Genomic DNA, 20,326 nt, shown 5'->3' on the forward strand with positions numbered 1-20,326 from the left:
GCACGCAATGGGTGTTATCATGGCGCAACAAGGAGAAATGCTTTAATTTCTCCTCATTTTTTGCTCTTTCTGTGTGTGCTGCATTCTGCAGCACACATAGAAAGAACAAATCACCATTTAAAATTGTTTTTGTGCAGTATGGTGTTCCTTTGTGCACAAAAACAATCTCCCCCTCAACGCAGCTATCCTTGCACAATGGTGCAAGGGTTGCTGCATTAGCGCTAGGCAGGATATTTAGTGGAGGCACAGGGAAAACACAGGAGTGCACCGTAGTCTAGTAAATACGGCACATCCCTGCGTTTTGAAAATGATGTTGCGTGACGCTGCCGAATTTGACACAGCTTTGCCCTTCATAATTTTCTGTTAAATCTGGCCCTATGTGTTTAATCATCTCCTCATTCTCCTCAACCCACACATGCTGTTCCTCCCACGAACCCATAAAAATCCCTGTGTAGCTTGACGCAAAGCAATTGCCCGTTGCAGTCCCCACCAGTTGCCCGTACCACTTGTCTACAAAGAGGAAATAATTATTCTCTAGACAGAATCTCAGCATATCAATCAACATCATGGAGTGATCATATACGCACATGGGTTTATCCCTCAAAAACTTTTTACATGCTTTAATTCACAGGTCATGCTCTATGCAGGTGTACAGAAATACCACATCAATCATGGCCATCCAGTAAGGTGGTTGCCAGGGGATCCCCCCTATGTTATTTAAAAAATCAATGCTGTCTCTGCAGTAAGAAGGGAAGTTTAGCACATATGGGAACAGGGATGAGCCAGATACATAGATGTGTGCTCAAGCAAGCTGTTTTTTGCTGAGGGTGTGGTCGTCCAGGAGGATTCATCATATCCTTATGCGTCTTGGGCAGCATGTAAAAACATGGGGCAGTAGGTTTCTTTTTATCCAAAAACTGATATTCCTCCGCATCAAGCAGACTCCTCCCCTTCCATTCAAAAGCAAAGCATGATAATTCACTATTGTCAATTTGTATGCTCATGTGTAGTAACCTCATAACTACCCAAGATCGTGAGTTGTCTATTTGTTGCACGTCAATATTTCTCAATATCTCACAGGACCACATTACCTCCCTTATCGGATGGTTTAATGACAAAGCTTGAGTTGCTTTTTAAGGTACCCAATGCCACCCTCTGTCCTTTTGTACGATTATGTGCATGTATATTGTTTGGTACCCATCCAAATCTGCAAAAGCTTGCATGTCATAACCTCCTGAAAGGTATCTATGCTATCATGTGGTGATATCAGATTGCATTTGGATTTAAACTACTTGTGGTGGTACCCCCAGTCTCTAACCCCAAATATTACTAGAGGTTGTGCTCAGATTCCTATCTTGTGGCTCCACTTTGCAATTCTACAAGGCTGGCCAGCCCTTCAATATCACCCAAACATAAACTATCAAAGGTGGAGTCACAAGCAGCCTCCCTAGCACTGACATCTTGGTGTTATGTTTGTTCTCTTGCAGCAAAAAAACTTTCATTAGTTTAAGTTTCTGTACAAACAGAAACAAATAAATACGAGCTTGACTATACTCAAAGTTCACTGTGGGGCAAAAAGATAGGCCCAGTTCTAATACAGACTGTTCATCACTCGTTAGTTCATGAGAAGAGAGGTTAAGCACAGTCACATTTGCCTCACCCATTATTTCCATGAGGGCTGCTGTGACTTTCTCCCTTATGGCATAGTTTCTTTGATGGTTGCTCCCCCCTTCATGTTTTCTCTCTCTAACTATGGTGCTTACTTTTCCATCTGGTGGTTTTCTCCGTGGCACTTTGCTTGACTGTAAAAAACGGTGTAGGAAAGTACCATCATGCCTGGCATGTTACCCCCAACTTTTACTTGTATATATGTTTGTTTTTGCCTGTGTCACTGGGATCCTGCTAGCCAGACCCCAGTGCTCATAAAGTATGCCTGTTGGACTTGGTCCCCTTCCTTTACAGTCCTCAGGTCCAGGAATCCATCTTCAATGCTTTGCAGTCAGTTGTTGTCTTTGCAGAATCCCCTATCTCGACTTTACTGTCTTTCTGGGGTAGTAGGGTAACTTTACTCCTACTTTCAGGGTCTTGGGGTGGGGTATCTTGGACACCCTTAGTGTTTTCTTACACTCCCAGCGACCCTCTACACACTACACTAGGCCTGGGGTCCATTTGTGGTTCGCATTCCACTTTTGGAGTATATGGTTTATGTTGCCCCTAGGCCTATTGACTCCTATTGCATGCTATTGTGTTCTACAGTGTTTGCACTACTTTTCTAACTGTTTACTTACCTGATTTTGGTTTGTGTGTATATTTTGTGTATTTTACTTACCTCCTAAGGGAGTATATACTCTGAGATACTTTTGGCATATTGTCACTGAAATAAAGTACCTTTATTTGTAGTAACTCCTAGTATTGTGTTTCTTATGACATAGTGCTAAGTGATATAAGTGGTATAGTAGGAGCTTTGCATGTCTCCTAGTTCAGCCTAAGCTGCTCTGCTATAGCTACCTCTATCAGCCTAAGCTGCTAGAACACTACTACTCTACTAATTAGGGATAACTGGACCTGGCACAAGGTGCAAGTACCACAAGGTACCCACTATAAGCCAGGCCAGCCTCCTACAAACGGTACTTCTCAAGTGAAGTAAATGGTGGTTCATTTAGTCACCCCAGACTGTTCATCAAGGTTCGAGTATTTCTCCAATCCAGACTCTGAAATAACCAGCTCCTGCTGCCTCAGAGCTCTCATTTGTCTGTATTGTCTTAATGCACCACCAAACCTCTTACCAAAGGTCAATATTCGGCACTTGGCATGGTCCTGTTTGTCTCTCAAAAACTTTCTTTTCTTTTTCTCTTTCATCTTCATATGTGTCCAATCTTTGTTTCATCTGACTAAGAAATCCCGTCACTTTCTCCTGCACTGGATGTTTGTCAAGAATCTCTTTCACTCTTTTAACCTTCTCATATCTCTGGTACCAATTCCAATTTGGCATATTTAGACAGCAACTCCAGCATGTTTTTGCAGGTTGCAGCCATTAGTGCCAACCACTCCTCCAACAGTTTAGGGTGGGGATTTTAGTACGTGAGGGCTATCAAGATGTGAAGTCCCTGTGGCACCCTACCCACCTCAGTTATCAAGGGAAGTCACCTCGCACCATCTATTTGTTACCTTTTTCAAAAGCTTCTCATTATATGCCAATTTCGGTTTTCTACCTGCATTCACCGCATTTTGTCCAGTCACACGGATGCCTGTAGATGCTTCATCATCCTGCTCATTAAACAGACTACATGCTGCCTTAGCTCTCCCTGTTCGAAACATCTCCTTGGTGCATTTAAATTGGCAGACCCCATTAGTTTAACTTCAAAGTGAGAACAACGTGATCCTATGTCACAACAGCCTAATACATTATGCCACCGAGCCTTAGCTTTCCTGCATGTTTACACGAAGAATCCAGGCCAAGGTACGTCAACAATTTGTTTATGATCTGGGATAGGCCAAAGCGGGAAGTAGACCAATTTATTAGGCACATATTGCTAAATTATTTGAATTTATGTTTCACTTGCAGGTCATATAAGACTAAGATGGATTTTTTGGATGTGTGTGAAGATTGAAAACAATATAATTCAGCCTAATTTACACAGGAAAGAAACCTCAGGCAATAGCATATTGCATGCCCATAGCTATCATCCCAGGAAGCTAAAATAAAGCATTCATTTTGGTGATCTGATTAAAACCATGAGGAATTGCAGTACTAAACAGACATGTGTGGAAGAGGAAAGGAGAATGGTTAAGAGATTTAAGAACAAGGGGTACCCTTCCAGTGTCCTTAGAACAGAAAGTGGCAAATCTCTGTCTCTCTCTGTCTCTCTCTCTCTCACACTCTCTTAAGTCTATTGGTGAAGAATCAAAGGATGCAAGATGAAGAGGGGAAGGTGATAATGCAACTAATTTCAACAGTGAGTCCCCTACTATCAGGTGGGTGGTCAAGAAGCATTGGCACGTTATAAGGGGGAGCCAGTGATAGAGTACCAGAAAAGTAGGTCCTTGAAGAACATATTGGTCATGAATTGTATGGATGGGAAGAGACAGACAGGATGGCTATTTGAACAGGGAGGATTCCACAAATGTGGTTACTGCAAGGCATGCAAGAACAGCAGTAATATTAGGAGTTTTCAATTACCCAATGGGAAGATGGATAACATGAAGACGTTTATCAATTGCAACAGTGATTTTTGTGTGTATGTATTATAGTGCCCTTGTTGTCTTCAGTATGTGGTTAGCAAAATCTTCCCCATGAAGAAGAAGATCTTAGAGCTTTCGAGAGCAATAAAAAATGCTGATTTCACATATCCCACTGCCAAGCACTCCAGTAAGTTCCATGAAGGTAATATTGACACTGTGGCCCTCATTTACAAGGGCATTGCTTCACAGGAATGTCATTTTTACCAATGTTCCAGTGGTGCAATACTCTTCCCCATAATTACAAAGCGACGTTAAGCCACTTTTTGTGGATTAACGCTGCTTTGTGAACACATACCTTTGTGTGAAAGTGGTGTGCAATGGGTGTTGCTGTGGGCGCTCCACTGCAACACCCATTGCGTTTTGACGCTGCCCCCGATTTACGAGGATTTGTATACCTAAGGCAGCGCAAAAAAGGAGTGCCACCCCTGGGGTGGCCTTAGCCTGGGGCAACAAGGAAAAATACTTTTATTTCTATTCAATTTTGCTTTTCTTATGTGGTTTATGTGCAGGAAGGGACACCAACCTACTTATAAACAATCATTCCCTATCTCACCTCTAAACCTTAAAAATACCCTTACCACCAATACCATTACCCACACCTAAATCCTAAAATCGCCATTACCACCCAATTCCCTTACCCGCCTTAAACCCTAAAACTACCCTTGCCATCTAAAACCATTACCCAGCCCTTAACCCTAAAAATACCCTTACCACCCAATAACTTTACACACCCCTGAACCCTAAAAACACCCTTACAACCTAATACCGTTACCCGCTCAATACCCTCAAATCACCCTTACCCCAAATACCCTTACCCACCCCAAACCCTGAAATTACCTATACAACCAAATACCCTTACTAATCCCTAAACCCTAGAAATACCCTTAACACCTAATACCCCTACACACCCTTCAACCCTAAAAACCCTGCACCACCCCATACTCTTACGCACCCCTAAACCCTTTAAACACTCCTGCCACCCAATTCCCTTACCCTCCCCTAAATAAAAAAATACCTTTACCAACCAATACCCTTACCGACCACTAAGCCCTAAAAAACAACCTTACCACCCAATTCCCCTACCAACTCCAACCACTAGAAATACCCTTACCAACCTATGCCCCTAACAATCCCTAAACTATCTTTACCACCCTATACTCCTACCAATCCATAGGCTGCATTTATGTGTGTGTGTCTATATAAATGTATACAAATATAGTGCATAATTTATGCATCATTCTATGCATGAAAGGGTACTGTTTTAACTTATACGGGTGCTTCCCAGTGCTCTAATTAAACTTGAGCTAGCCCCCGTCCACAGTACATGGAGGGGCCCCCTCCCCCGTTTCACTCAGGAGGTACTGTGTTGAGCTCAGCTCCCACCACACCACAGGGGCTGTGGGGGCCTTTGTTATGCCACTGTTGTTCCCTTGTATCTGGACAATGCCTAATCTTTCTCGAGAGCTATAACAATAGCAAAACAGGTGTCAGAGGTTGCTTTTGCTCCTTCCAGGTTGGCTTGAATGGTATGTTACCAATTCAAAGCTGTAATGCTGTGCTGGAAGTGGTGAAAGGATTTTGTCATTTACAGCTCAGCAAGGATGGCACTGTGCTAATCATATGCTTACAGACTTTGCTGTAGAAATGGCAAAAGACTTTGCCCCTTTCTATTTCAGCGTGGAATGCACTTTGCTGATCCTGTGCTTAAAAACTTTTCTAGAAAAGCAGCCTTTTGAGGTGACCACATTTAGAGTATCGCTGGTGTTGTAGGATGCTCTGTACTGGAGCTCCTCTCCATCTAAACTTGGGAACTACACAGAGTTATTCCTTCTCTTCTGCATGATTAATGTTTCATTCTAGGCATGAAACAGTATTGTTTTGAATGATACTGGGTGCTCCCTTGTACCTGGACAAAGCTAAATCTCCCTGAAGAGCTATACTTACAGCGAAAGACATGTGAAGTGTTGCTTTTTCTCATTCTATGTTTGTTTGGGTAATATTCTATCAATTCAAAGCTATGATACTGTGCATGGAGTGGTGAAAGGTTTTTGTCATTTACAGCTTGGCAAGGGTGGTACTATGCTAATTATATGCTTGCAGACTTTGCAGTAATAATCCCAAAATACTTTGTCCATTTCTAGCTTGGTGGGTGGCACTGTGCTAATCCTATGCTTAAAAACTTTGCTAAAAACAATAACATTTGAGGTGAAAAGATTTAGAATGCTGCTGGTGCTCCTGGGTGCTTTATACTGGAGCTGCTCTCCACCCAAACATGGGAGCTAGCCAGAGTTCTCTCTTCTCTTTTGCATAATGTATCAATCAATCAATGCCTGAAAGGTTATTGTTTTGACTTATACTGGGTGCTCTCTTGTGGCTGGACACATCTATACCTCTCCTAAGAGCTGTAATAATAGTGGAAACACTGTAAGGGTTTGCTTTTGCTCATTCAAGGTTAGCCTGGAAGGTAATTTACCAATTCAAAGCTGTAATACTGTGGCTGGAGTGGTGAAAGGTTTTTGTTAATTACATCTTGGCAAGGATGCCACTTTGTGAATCATATGTTTGAAGACTTTGCTATTTAAATGGCAAAAGACTGTCCCTTTCTAACTTGGCTTAAAGGGCACTGTGCTAATCCCATGCTTAAAATATTTACTAGAAAAGCAGACATTTACAATGAGCAGATCCAGGTCCTCATTTATGAGGCCATATTGGTACACTAGGCCACCAGAGCGTCATTGTTTTGACTTTCCGGTAGTGCAATGTGCCAGGCCATAATTACAAGGCCACGCAAAGCCACCTAGTGTGGCTTTTCATGACCTTGTAAATATGGTCCCCTTTCACGCATAACATTGTGTGAAATGGGCATTCCATGGGTAATTCTGTGGGTGTTCCCATGCAACACCCATGAAATTCTAAGGAATTTGATGCATTCCCAGATTTACGAGTCTGGGAATGCGTCAGATTCCTACGCTACCTCGGAGGTGGCATAGAAGTGACACAACAGGAGAAATATCTTTATTTCTACCCCTTTGTACCTCCTTCTATGTGTGCTGCATTCTGAGGCATGCATAGAAAGAAGAAAACACTTCTTGATTGTTTTTGTGCAGGAAGGTGTCCCCTCCTGCAGAAAAACAATCATCCCCACAACACAGGCATCCTTGCACCATGCTAGGCAGCAATTTGAGTGCCAGCACAGGAGGGAGGACAGAACTGCACCGTATCTTGTAGACATTGTGCATTTCTACCCTTTCCTGGTGGCTCAGGGCGGTACAGCAAGACACTTGCTGTGCTACCCTGAACCACCGGGCATGTAAATAAGCCCCTTAGGACCCCATTGACGAGGCTCTAGCATACACTTTACCACTGGAGTGTCATTTTTTTTAATGCTCCAGTGGCACAGTGTGCCAGACCATATTTACAAGGCCACTCAAAGACACCTTGTGTGGCTTTTCATGGCCTCGTAAATATGGTCCCCTTTCATGCATAACTCTGTGTGAAAGGGGCAGTCAAAGGGTGTTGCTTTAGGTGTTCCCATGCAACACCCATGAAATGCTAAGGAATTTGATGCATTCCTAGATTTACAAGTCTGGGAATGCGTAACATTCCTACCCCACTTGAGGGGTGGCATAAGAACCATGCAAAGGGAAGAAATATATTTATTTCTTCCTGTTTTTCCTCTTGTGATTTTTGTGCAGGAAGGTGTCCCACCCTGCACAAAAACACTTGTACCCTCAACACAGGCATCCTTACACCATGTTGCAATGGTGCCTGCTTTGGCGCTAAGCAGCAATTTGTGCACCACTGTGCCTTTTCCCTTTTCCCGGCTGTGCAGGGCAGTCCAGCAGGGCCATTGCTGTGTCACCCTGCACCATGGGCCTTGTAAATGAGGCCCTTAGAGTGTTGCTTGTGTTGCAGAGTGCTCTCTACTGGAGATGCTCTCCACCTAAACTTGGAACTCCCCAGAGTTCTCTCTTCCCTTTTGCACAGACACACACACACATGCACACACTTTCTCTGTCTCTTTTTTATACTTACCTTAAATGGACTTTCATGCATGGTAAAGGCATAAACCTTTTAAATTAAGGGGAATATTCATCAAAGTTTTGCGTTGCTCTTGCATAGGGCAAGGGTGCCTGTGTTTGCCCTATGAAGCACATAGTGTGCCAGCGCTGGGAAAAGCTAGGAATGTGCAGTGCAATGTTAGGTATGCCACATTCCTGCCCGTTCCCTATCATGCAGCACGGCATTTCACAGCACAGCAAGGTGACTTGGGGGCATAATTAAAAGCCCTGTGAGCCACCGGAGCACCACTTTTTCTCATGCTTCGGCGGTGCAGACTGCAGAATCATATTTATGAGACCACTCAGCCAATTTGCATGACTTTTCATGACCTCATAGATGTGGCGTAAGTCAAGGTATCAGAAGTTACTGTTTTGCCTTATTTTGCACTAAGGAAGAATCCATGGGCATTGCTGTAGGTTTTCCCATGCAACTCCCATGGGTTTTGATGCATTCCCAGATTTACAAGGGCTTGTAAACCTGAGAATGCATCAAAATCTTACACCTCCCCTGGGGAGGCATAACGAGGGGCAATATCTTTACTTCTCCTCAGTTTTTCCTCTTTGTGTGGTGCATTCTGTAGCATACAAAGAAAGGAAAATGCCTTCATGGCTTGTTCTCCGCATGAAGGTACCCCTTCTTCCACAAAAACAATCCTGCATGCAACTGAGGTACCCTTGCACCATGGTTCAAGGGTGCCTGAGTTGGTGCTAGCCTAACTGAATGGCACCAGCACAGTGGAAAGGCCAGGAATGCACTGTAATTCATAAATATGGTACATTCTTGCTGCCCTGCGCCACCATTCTAGTAAGTATGCCCCACGGTGTACTGCTCTATGTGACTGAATGATAAATATGTCCCTAATTTCTGTTTAAAATCCTCCAAGGCTGCTTTTAAGTGACTGTTCTCAAACAAAAGTGTTTTTCTGTGATTTGTGATTTTGATTACCTTCGTTTGGTGTCATATTATGGCCCTGATTTACATCTGGGAGGAGGGGAATATACTGTCACAAACTTGACAGATGTCCCATTTGCCGTATTACAAGTGTGAGAGGAGACCTCTTTTTGCATGGTTAGCCCCCTCTTTTTGCCTGATGTTGATGTGTCCTAGAAGTTGGTAGTGCCCAGGGCCCCTGCTAACCAGGTTCCCTGGGCCAGAGCTCTTTCCCTAAATCTGTTCTGATGCTTGGCACAATTGGATACACTCTTACATATCACTGTAAGTCCCTAGTAAATGGGTATCCCAGTAACCAGGGCATGGGATAGTATGGGGTGGGCACCTGAGGGCAGCAGAACTGAGTGTGCCACCGTCTAGGGCCCTGCACCCAGATACACCGAACACTGCCATTTCAGGCTGAGTGCAAAGGTGCAAACCCAAAAAGGAAAACCTGACATGGCACACTCCCTGTGTGCCCCAACCACCCTACACTTCATATGATGTGGATAAGTCACCCCTCTGGTAGGCCTTACAGCCCTACGGCAGGGTGCACTATACTTTATGTGAGGGCATAGTTGCATGAGAAATGTGCCCCCAATGTGTCCTTGCCAAACCTGGGACATAGTGAGTGAACAGTACAGCCATTCTTAAGTACATGTACTGGACACTGGTCATATATGAGTTCCCTAGTTACATGATGGCCACTCTGCACCCTGGGTTTTTTGGTATCAAACAACTCAGAATATTAAATCCAAACTGGTACCAGTATTGGATTTAACACTAAAAGTACCCAGGGGTCATCTTAGAGGTGCGTCCTGCAAAGACTAACCTAACTGGCATAGTTGCTGACTGATTCCATCCAGCCTGCCTCTTCCAGATGGCCAAACACAAAACTGGGGGAGAGCTACGGCTTTCTGGTTTGTAACACAGTGCCCTTTCTGAATGGAGGAGCTACCACCCCTTCTCTCAGGAATGCCCACTCTGCTGGTGGTGAGCTTCAAAGGGTTACTACATTGAAACTCAAGCCCCCAGACCTGCTGCTAGCAACAGATGGCTTTCCCCTTTGTCAACCCCCACTTTTGGCTGGAGCAAAAGCGAGAAACTACACAAAGGGTAGGAGGGGTCTCACTGAGCATGCTCCACCCCTAGGGGCTTGCAGGCGAAGTGGACCCCCATTTCATTTTCCTCCATGTTGGATGGTAGGGAAATATCCAATGAGGTTTAAGGAAGTGACCCTTCCCACAGGACGTAGTCACTGTAGTGGGTGTAACCACCAAAGGGTAAGTGTCCCATTGGACACTACCAGGTTTCCCCAAAACACCCACTAAATTCAGCATTTAGCAGGCTCCCCTAGAGCAAGAACTTAGATTCATCTGGAGGAAAAGAAGACAGAACCAAAGAACCTGACAGGGCAAGAACAGGCGACCTACTGCATCAGAAGAGCCTCCAATACCCCTGCTTGCTGCACCAGAGTCCTGACAATCACCGCTGTGGAGGAACTGACCACTGGACTGACCTCAAAAGACCCAGAGGACTCCAGGCTTTGCAAATAGCCAGAGATCTCCAGTAACCAGTAACCTGGCGAGGGTCACTTCACCGACTGGACAATATCTCTGCAACCGGAAGTCGCAGCCAGACCCGATGACAGACCAACATCACCCCGGATGAGACCTGCAAGTGTGCCTTTGGTGGGATAGCGCCCTCCCATCGCAGAGTTGTGCTAATAACCCAGGTACTGGTCAGTGCTCATTGGACCATCCCAAAAACAGCTTCCCCAAAGCTGCAACTGGACCAGGAGGAAGCCCCAGTCAAGGGACTTAATTGACACCCCAGACCTCCCACCAGAGCACCCATAACTTCCTGCAAGGCCCACAGAAGAAGACTTACCTCTAGCTCCAAAAGTTCTCTTTACGCACAGCATCCAAGGCCTTCAAATAGCCCTGCACCCGGCCACCCTGAGCCGTGCATCGTGGGATCTGCTGTGTACCCCAGGTCCCCAACTCATTGCGACCTCAACAGCCCAAGGGGATGCCCAGGCACCATATTCTAATCTGAAAACCAGCTTCTTTTCCAAGTGGCCCATCCAGGCGGCCCTGTGTCTGTGCCAAGATACATTCCAACCCTGCTCCCCTCGGAATGGGGAGCCGCCCGAGGCTCTCCAGCTGGCACAGTGTGCCCATCGACTACTCTGATCACCCTGCAAAAGAAGAGACTGGTAACTCAAATGTACTGTTTTTAGTGACTGCCTATTGATTCCCATGGTGTGTAATTACACACAGAAAGACTTAGGGGCATATTTATACTCCGTTTGCGGCGGATTTGCGTCGGTTTTTTTTTAACGCAAATTTGACGCAAAACTAACTCCATATTTATACTCTGGCGTTAGACGCGTCTAGCGCCAAAGTCCATGGAGTTTGCGTCACTTTTTAGCGTGGACACCTACTTTGCGTTAATGATATGCAAGGTAGGCGTTCCCGTCTAAAAAATTGACTCCGAGGCATGTGCGCCGTATTTACACTCCCGGGCAAAAATCACGCCCGGGAGTGGGCGGGTCAAAAAAAATGACGTCCAGCTGCTTTTGCGTCGTTTTTTAGCGCCTGGTCAGGGCAGGCGTTAAGGGACCTGTGGGCTCGGAAGGAGCCCAGAGGTGCCCTCCCAAGGCCCCCAGGGACCCCCCCTGTCACCCTTGCCCACCCCAGGAGGACGCCTAAGGATGGAGGGACCCATCCCAGGGAACATAAGGTAAGTTCAGGTAAGTAATTTTTTTTTTTTTGTGTGTGGCATAGGGGGGCCTGATTTGTGCCCCCCTACATGCCACTATGCCCAATGACCATGCCCAGGGGACAGAAGTCCCCTGGGCATGGCCATTGGGCAAGGGGGCATGACTCCTGTCTTTGCTAAGCATGGCGCTTCAGAATGGCGTTAGCCGGCGTTAACTTTTTCGATGCACAACTGCGTTGGCGCAGTTGTGCGTCGAAAAGTATAAATATGGCCCTTACTTTATTAAAACTTTGAAAAGTCATAACTCAAAAAATACTTAACACATCTTAAAGATCTTGTTCTTAAAATGTATATAATAGTCTGATGTATTTCTATAAATTCTGGTCTGAATTTATTCATTAAGTGTGTGTGGTGCATGATTGGATTTATGAGTAAAGCAAATAATTAGCACATCTCCTCGATTAGCCTAACTGCTCGACCAGCTACCTTAAAAATGGGAGCATTAGGTGGTCTAATTTTTACCTCTGGTAACCAACGTGTGGTTGCCTTGTCCCCCTGCACAGGGTGCCTAGTTTTGCAGACCACATAGTGGGCCACCCTCCAGAACAAGTTTCATTATATCCAATAGAAAATGCAAAATGGTCGGTGGGAGATCCTTCATGTTTCTGTTGGTGTAGGAAAGTACCCTAATTTTGGCATGTTACCCCCAATTTCTGTCTGATGTTAGTGTGTTTTGACTATGTCACTGGGATCCTGCTAGTCAGGGCCCCAGTGCTTATGGTTTTTGGCCTGCTTGTCAGTATGTTTCACTGTTTTCTAAAGTGTCACTGGAGTCCTGCTAACCAGGACCCCAGTGCTCATGCTCTCTCTGTTTCTAATTTTGTCCTTACACACTGGTAACCCAGTATTTCACTCCAAATTGGCATACTGGTCCCCCCTTATAAGTCCTTATTATATGGTACCTAGGTACCCAGGGCATTGGGGTTCTAGGGGATCCCTATGGGCTGCAGCATTACATTTGAGCCCATGCAAGGATTCTACAGGACTGCCATTGCAGCCTGTGTGAAATACTGCATGGCCTATTTCACAGCCATTTACACTGCACCAGGTCACTTATATGTCACCTATATGTCAGGCCTTCCAATACTGAAGGCTGGGTGCAAAGTACGTGTGTGTGTGTGAGGACATCCCTGCACTAGTAGAGGTGCCCCCATGTCATCCAGGCCCATTTTCGTGGACTTTGTGAGCGCAGGGACGCCATTTTTCGTGTGCTCTGTAAATAGGTCAATACCTATGTCCAGCTTCACAATGGTGACCCCAAATATGCCCATGTAAGGTGTCTAACAACTGGGAAATGTACCTCAATGCTGATTCCAGTATTGGTTGCACAATCCCATGTACTCTGGGGGCTCCACTGTGGACCTGAGTACTGCCATACAAGCCTTCTGAGGTTTGCCAGCCAGCCCAGCTGCTGCCACCCCACAGACAGGTTTCCACCCTCCTGTTGCTTGAGCAGCTCAAGCCCAGGAAGGCAGAACAAAGGATTTCCTTTGGAAGAGGGGTGTTACACCCTCTCCCTTTGGAAATAGGTGTTACAGGCATGGGAGGGGTAGCCTCCCAGAGCCTCTGGAAGTACTTTGAAAGGCACGGATGGTGCCCTCCTTGCATAATCCAGTCTACACCCATTCAGGGACCCACAGTCCCTGCTCTGGCGCAAAACTGCATAAAGGAAAGGGGAGTGACAACTCCCCTGTCCATCACCACCCCAGGGGCCGTGCCCAGAGCTCCTCCAGAGTGTCCCTGGATTTTGCCATCTTGGATACCAAGGTGGTGGGGCACTGTGGGAGCATCTGAGTGGCCAGTGCTTGCAGGTGATGTCAGAGCCCTTCCCTGATAGGTGCTTACCTGTGTAGCTGACCAATCCCCCTTTCAGGCTATTCAGGGTCTCTCTCAGTTTCGGATTGTAAGACTCCACCAGGAATCCTTTGCATCTTTTACTTCATCTTCTACTGACAGAAACACAGCTGAACCCTCCAGGAACTCTACAAACTGCAACAAAGAAGCAAAGACGACTTCTGCAACATTGTAACTTCAGCTCCTGCCAGCAACTGCAAAAGTTTCCCAGTCATGCATCCTCTGAGGACTGCCTTTCTTTAGCCTCCACCAGAAGAACCAAAGGAAACTCCTGTGGAGCGACGGAGTCACTTCCCTGCTTCAGCAGGCACCTCTCTGCAGTGACATCCGGTGGCGTGGGTCCCCTCTCTAGATAACAAGCGTGGATCCAGCAACATGGGTGGTGGACTAAAGTAACCCTGACAGTCAATTTCCAGCTGTCCAACTTTGGAGGAGATAAGAGCTTGCCTCCCTACGCAAGACACTATCTCTGTGCACCGCGTGACTTGCAGTTGCCAAGGCTTGTGTGTGACCTTCCATGAAGTTCTTCATGCATAGCATTGCTTAGGACCCCAGCACTCCATCCTGCAATGCACAACTTCCTGAGTAGTTCTCAGGCATCGTTGGATCCCTTTGTGCCCTGTTGCATGGGCCTCCATTTCCACCTTCTTTGTCTCCGTGTTGTGGGACTCCTGTGCATGCTGCCTGGTCTTCTGAGGGCTCTCTGAGTTGCTGAGAACCCCCTCTGTCTTCCCCTCCTGGTTAGAGGCGAGCAGGTCCCTCCTAGTCCCATGCAGCGCCATCTTCCGCTAACTGTGAGTTTTGCGTGTACCAAGGCTTGTTGGCAGAATCCAGTGAGGCAAACCAGACTGCAATTATCCATCCGGCGTGGGACATCTTTCTACACCAACCAGGAACCCGCATCTGTCTTCTTGGGTGCATAACTGACTTTGTCTTCTCACCGGTGGTTGTTCTTTTTCACCTTCATCCGGGTAAGCAGGGGCTCCTGTTCTCCCTGGACTCTTCAGTGCATCTTGGACTTGGTCCTCTTCTTCCACAGGTCTTGAGGTCCAGGAATCCATTGTTGGTGTCTTGCAGTCTCTTCTGGTTCTTGCATAGTCTTCTATCACAACTTATTGTGTGTTTCAAGAAACTTACTGTGATTTACTCCTGTTTTCCTGGGCTCTGGGTGGGTTCTATTACTTACCTTTGTTGTTTTCTTACACTCCCAGCACCCCTCTACACTCTACACTTGCTTAGGTGGGAAACTAACTTTTGCCTTCCACTATTTTAGTTTATGGTTTGTGTTCCCTCTAGGCCCATTGCAATCTATTGTGATTTTCACTATTTGCACTGTTTCCTGACTGTGTACTTACCTGTTTTTGGATACTAGTGTTTATATTGTGTATATTACTTACCCCCTAAGAGAGTATAGTCTCTAAGGTATTTCTGGCATTGGTGTCACCAAAATAAAGTTCCTTTATTTTTGTAACACTGAGTATTTTGTTTCATGCGTGTAGGTACTGTGTGACTCCAGTAGTATTGCATAAGCTTTGCATGTCGCCGAGACATAATCCTTGGCTGCTCAGCTACACCTACCCCTACATAGCCTGGCTTCTAGACACTGACTACATTTCACTAATAAGGGATACAGACCTGGTATAAGATGTAAGTACCTTTGCTACCCACTACAAAACAAGCCAGCCTCCTACAGTCAGAGTATCCCACCCGCCAAGGTCGTAATCAGGAGGAGCTAATTATTTCAAGTTTGTATTTGAGTCAGGTGCATTCTGGGAGTTGGAGTCCTAACCATCGAAGAGCAACTCAGAGTTTCTGGAACCTTGGGGTGAGTTGTGGACACCTGAAGGACCATCAAAGACCTTCTGGAAGAAGATCCAGAAGTCTGAAGAAGTTTGTGGCAACTTTGGAAAAAAGCTCCATAAGAGGACCGACCAAGCGTTGTGAGTCAAGCCGGTTTACATCGACTGCGAATGGCCTGACTTCAGGTTCATCCTGCTGAAAAGCTCTGGAACCCCAGACTTCCAAGATTTCACCAGGGGGTTCATGGAAAAGCGATCGAACAATGTTGACTCAAAGCTTGCTGTGGAGAGTCGTCCTACGACAGAGAGAAAAAGTTACAAAAAAGTGACAAAGTCTGAATGTAACCCACACAGCCTATCAGAGGAGGGCTCCAGGAAGGTCGGATCCAATTTCAAGTTTGGCCTGGATAAAGATTTCCATCATAAAAAATCATCCAAGTCTGAAGGTAGTAATCTCCACTGAGTTCTCCTGCGATGCATATCCAAAGAAGGTTCCAGGGAGGTCGGATCCAATCTGCAACTCCGTCCCAGTGAGAAATTCGTCCTGAAAAATTCATTATGAACATGGCGGTAATCACTGCTCTGCCGACGGTGGCGATAACTACAGCCAACAGGCTGGTGGTCCGGACCAGCCAAATAATGAAGCACATGAGAAATAGCCAGCGGGAAATCCACACACTGCCAGCATTGGAGTGCCTACAACGATGGAAGAGGCCACCCACAGGCCGACGGGAAGGCCCCACCTGCCCAACAAATAATGAAGCACAAGACCGCGTGGCAGAAATGAACCAAATAAAAGGAAACACTCACCGTAGGCACACACATCACGCCGAAGCAGACATGGAGAGAGAGTTGCAAATAATGCCAGTCCTGCTCCTTGCAATAGACTTCCACGACCGTGACCGCCGACTAAGACGACGACGGTAAGTACCGCAACCTAGTACACATGGGAAGAAAGGGCACAGTTACACACCCACCCAACCCACCCACCCTGCAACGCACTCCCAACCCCTCCCACCATCACAAGCCATACACACAGGAACAAGAGGTACTTACCCAACACAAGGCACATAAAACCTGCCCAAAGTACACACATGTGCACACCACACCCCCACAATAAAATGATGAACCACGTCTCCATATTGTACCAACAGCAACACTGGGCACACAAACTTTAATAGAACATTAAAATGTAATGTCCAAATAAGGCCATTGGCCAGTCCACGATGAACAGGCTGTAGGGCCCAAATGGCCTGAACTTGACTCCCACATGTGCACCTGATACTCCACCGTAAAGGGACATCAATGGGACAGCCAGGCACCTCAGGGAACAGGGGCAGGAGGTGGCAGGGTTAGGGACTAACTTCTGAGGGGGGTCTGGGCTTACGTTTGGGAGGTGGAAGGGGTTTGGGTTTGCTCTTGGAAGGTGGGGGAGCGGGCTTGCACGGGGGGGGGTGGCAGATGGACCTGGGGCAATACAAGGCTTCTTCCTTTCTTGGGAAGGGGCACGGGAATGGGAAGGGCAGACTGGGGCGGATTTATACGAGGAAAGAGTGGACAGGGCAAGGAGATGGGCACTTTTAGGGACGAGATGGGGTGGGCCAGTGGGTTCGAACAGGTCAAAACAGGAAAGGAAAAGATTTTTAGGGGCAGTGGGGTGGACATGGAGGAAGGTGTGGGAGTGGAGGTAGAGGGAGTGCTTGTAACTGGTGTAGGTGTGCTGGACGTGGATGCAGGTGCCTGTACAGTATGCTGAGGTGTGGAGGATGTATGCTGAGTGGGTGTCTGGTAACGTTTGAGTGTCTTGGGAGGGGGGGTGGACACAGTGGGACAAGACAGGCAGCCAGTGTAAATGGATGTTGTCTGGGTGTTTGCAGGTCTGGTGAGTATGCTGCATGTGTCAGTCAATGTTGTTGTGGTGAGTGTAGGTGTGGTGTTTGGGGTAGATGACTGTATGTCTGATGTTGTAGTGACTGCAAGAATGGGGCCAGCAGCAGTGACTGAGGGTGCAGTGCATGTGGGTGTGCATGTTGAGGTGAGAGACAGGGAGGCGGGAGAGGTGGACACACTGGGGGAAGTGGATGTTGTCGTGTGTGCCTTTGTATGTTGGCCTTGTGTATGCCTGTGGTGGGAAGCATGGTGCTTGTGTTTCTCTGTTTGCTTCTTGTGTGTTGAGGTGTGTGCATGGCTGTCTGAACGTGTGCTTGGGATGGGTGAAGGGAGTGGGGTGCTGGAAGGGGTAGAGATGGTTGGATGTGGGACGGAAAGACCAGGGACACTGGCTGCCGTCAAAGAGGAGGCCAGAGACTGAAAAGATCTCTGTAGGCCAGACATGGCACTGTGAATGCCTTCCAGGTATGCATTGCATTGCTGCATCTGGGATGCTAGCCCTTGGATGGCATTCACAATGGTTGTCTGCCCTACAGAAATGGTCCTCAGGAGGTCAATAGTCACCTCCATGAGGGCAGCAGGGCTGACTGGGGCAGTGGATGAGGTGGCTGGGGCGAAGGAGACGCCCACCCTTCTGGATGAGCGGGCACGGGCAACTGGGTGGGGAGCAACTGGGAGGGCGGTGATGGTATGGGGTGGCGGAAGATGACAAAGAATGGGTGGGCCCACTAGGGTCCGCCACCACCAGGGAGCTCCCATCGGAGGAGGTATCAGAGTCACTACCACCAGTGGTAGTTGCCTCTCCCATGGTACTCCCCTCGCCCTCCAACCCACTGGTCCCCTTGGCGTTGGTCGACTCTGCCTCCTTGGAACCGTGGGCCTCTGCACCCCCACTCACTGGTGCCACTGCTCCCTCGCCAGATGATGCTGATGTACACAAAGAACACAAGAGCACAGGTGTGGGGAGGCAACACATGGGAGAAATCTGTAAATACCTGAATGGTTGTACATATTTGGTGCACACACATTCCCATCCAGGTCTCACACCTACACGCAGCACCTACAACTATAGTCATGATTATGCCCCTGACTAGTGGCCACTACCCCAGCATAAAACTCATTTTCCACATGACCCATGGACCTGATGAACTGTTAGACCTGCCCTAATGATTTCTGTGCCCATAGAGGGCAGGACTGCTGGAATACACCTGTCAGAGTGCCTGGCACTAGACATCATACATACTTCTGCAACCAAACACATCCATCAAAGTGTTATGGAACCGTGTTTGTACTCACCCCCTTGTGGCTGCTGTGCTGCATTCTAGCGCCCCTCCAAATCCGGATATGCCACCACTGCACAACGTGGCTGTGAGGAGAGCTATCCCCCTACTAGAGGAGGAGGATGCTGTACATCCAGATCTGCTACCTGTGAAAGGGGATGAGAGTGATGGTGAAGACGAAGAGGGGGAAGATGTCCACTCCAGGAACTAGCTGATCCAACTGTACTTCCAGTGACAATGAGGTACTATTCACTGATGATGTTGTCTGCAATGCATAATGTCTGTCTGACTCATTTGTTTGGGGATGTGGGGTCTGTAGCCATTGACACTGTTACCTGAAGAATAAGGTGGCATGTGCCATGGAAACAAACATGGTGTACATTTTGGTTAACTTAACTCCAGATAATGTTGTGCATGGGGTACCATTCCTGCAAGGTATGATTATGGAAGTGACTGGAAAATGCATTTACAATTACAATTGAATCTACATAATGACAGGGGACATACAAATTGGTGTATATGTGTTTTATTTGGTGTCACAAATACATTGGTGCGCTGTACAGTGATAGGGAGTGGGCTAATGGTGGATGTCCATACTAGGTACATGGGCTCAGCGCTGGTTGCAGTGGGTATAGGTCCCTATGTCCCTTGCAAGTTGTTAAGTTGCTATTAGCAGGTGAGGATGGTAACACAGTGGCACACTTGAGAGACAGTTCAGGTCAAAGTTACTTCTTTGTGGGGGCCTTGGTCTTGGCAGGTGTTCCAGTGCCATATCTGAGTCTGAGGGACAACTTGAGTGTCTGGTGCTGGGCTGCACGGGTAGGGGTGCTGGTCTCTTGTGTGTCCTCTGACAGTGGCACCAGTCCAGTTGCTGCTGCTGATGTAGAGGGCTGGTCTGTGTCCTGGGCAGTGGTAGGGGCTTCCAGCTTTGTAGGGGTCTCAGGCTGGGTTGTGTAGTGGTGCTACCTCACCCCTGCAATAGTGGCCATGGTGGCATTGAGTTGTTTCTACTGCTCCATGGTCTCTTGACGTTGGGCTATCTGCAGCCTTTGACTCTGCTCCAGGCTGGCCAGGATCTGTCCCATCCTGTCTTGTGTATGGTGGTATGCTCTCAGGACCTCAGAGATCACCTCCTGGCACTGGCACTCCTTGGCCTTTCTGTCAGGGTGGCATGGGTGGTGGTGCCTGTGGGGGGGAATGGACATCCATGTAACATGTACTAATTCAAATTAGAATGCACAGCTCTGCCTTATTTTGTGCTGTTTATTCCCCTGTCGGGCCATGCAGGGACCTATTGTGGGGTTGTCCTAACATTTTGCATCGGATGTGGAGGTGCATTGCGGGTGCAGTGGCACCATTGTGATTCCTTGCAGGGGTAGGTGGCTGTGCACAGGGGGAGGGATGTGGGCCTGTTAGTGGGTTTGTGGACATGCAGGGTGACTAGATGTAGTGATTGTGGCCTGGGTGAGGTAGGGGTCCTGGTGG

This window comes from Pleurodeles waltl, chromosome 1_2 (genome assembly GCF_031143425.1).
Source record: "Pleurodeles waltl isolate 20211129_DDA chromosome 1_2, aPleWal1.hap1.20221129, whole genome shotgun sequence".
Classification (NCBI taxonomy): domain Eukaryota; kingdom Metazoa; phylum Chordata; class Amphibia; order Caudata; family Salamandridae; genus Pleurodeles; species Pleurodeles waltl.